Source organism: Penaeus monodon, chromosome 27 (genome assembly GCF_015228065.2).
Source record: "Penaeus monodon isolate SGIC_2016 chromosome 27, NSTDA_Pmon_1, whole genome shotgun sequence".
Classification (NCBI taxonomy): Eukaryota; Metazoa; Arthropoda; class Malacostraca; order Decapoda; family Penaeidae; genus Penaeus; species Penaeus monodon.
In genome coordinates this window covers 31,446,863-31,447,957 of record NC_051412.1, presented here as the reverse complement: position 1 = coordinate 31,447,957, position 1,095 = coordinate 31,446,863, and the positions used below count along the sequence as shown (strand labels likewise).

General features: G+C 32.2%; 1 protein-coding gene across 1 annotated transcript in view; it reads left to right on the top strand.

The window, feature by feature from the left end:
- LOC119590792 (zinc finger protein 664-like) overlaps positions 1-1,095 on the top strand; it is a gene marked incomplete in the record, with an annotated part of 13,353 nt that overhangs the window by 3,318 nt on the left and 8,940 nt on the right.

Here is a 1,095-nt window from a genome sequence, read left to right as displayed (position 1 = left end):
GCCGCACCTCCATCACTGCCTGCAGTGATGGAGGTGCAGGCTGGATAGAGCAGATACTAAATAAAATTACATCTATTTAAGTAATTTTATATTTATCCTTTTTAATTAAAGTAAATATTATTCTCAATACCTTTCAAATGATGTTCAAAATCCACTAAATCCAATGTTTTATACTAAATAGTGTAAATCAAACAACAAACAGCATAGTTAGCTCATCAATCATGGGTTAATCCCAACTAGCTTTATTATCCCAAATATAGACAGTGACAGAGGAAATCAGTGATTGGTAATAGGACTTGTCCAACTTTATCATTAGTATGTAGAGAGTAATGGACACATGAGATTTGATGATTTTAAATGTAATTTTTTTTTAAACCCATAAATATCAACCTGGGATAAGCTTGATAAAAATTCCTCAGTAACACTCTTTGACGACCAATCAGAAATTTCTAATCTAATTTTCTCCTCTTCAAACTTTGAAATCATTTTATGGGAATCACTTTCTGTGACTAGAGTGTGCATTCTGGACCTCTTACAAGTTGTCAGCATAAAGAACACTGTAAACAATTATATTTATTGTCTTTCATAAATTCTATGATAAAGTCTGGAAGAGACAACGAATCTGGTGAGAAAACCCTTAAATTTACATTTACAGACCAATATATGATGCATATTTAACCTTTTTGGAAAAATATATTTTATGTTTATAAATGTATCAAAAACTCTTCTATATCTTCTTATGAAGCCTATTTTTTGTCAAAGATTGATTAGAGATGAAATGTTGTCATCAATGTTTGGCTAATGTGATTGTGCTGAAGTTTCTAGTTACCCCAGTTCCAAATGCTCGTTTTTAAGGAAAACCCCACATATTTCAAGCAATAATATAGGCATTGGACAAAACATAAGTAATGATTCAAAACTTAACATAATTTCAATGGCTGATGTTAGTTGCAAAATATCATGGGCCATTCACAGGCTTTGTTACAAACAAGAGCATTCCATGAAGAGAATGTTACTTAACATATATTCCCAGCGAAAATGCAGTCCACACACCATGGAGGTGTACCAATTGGAACTGTGGGGATCTGTACTTAT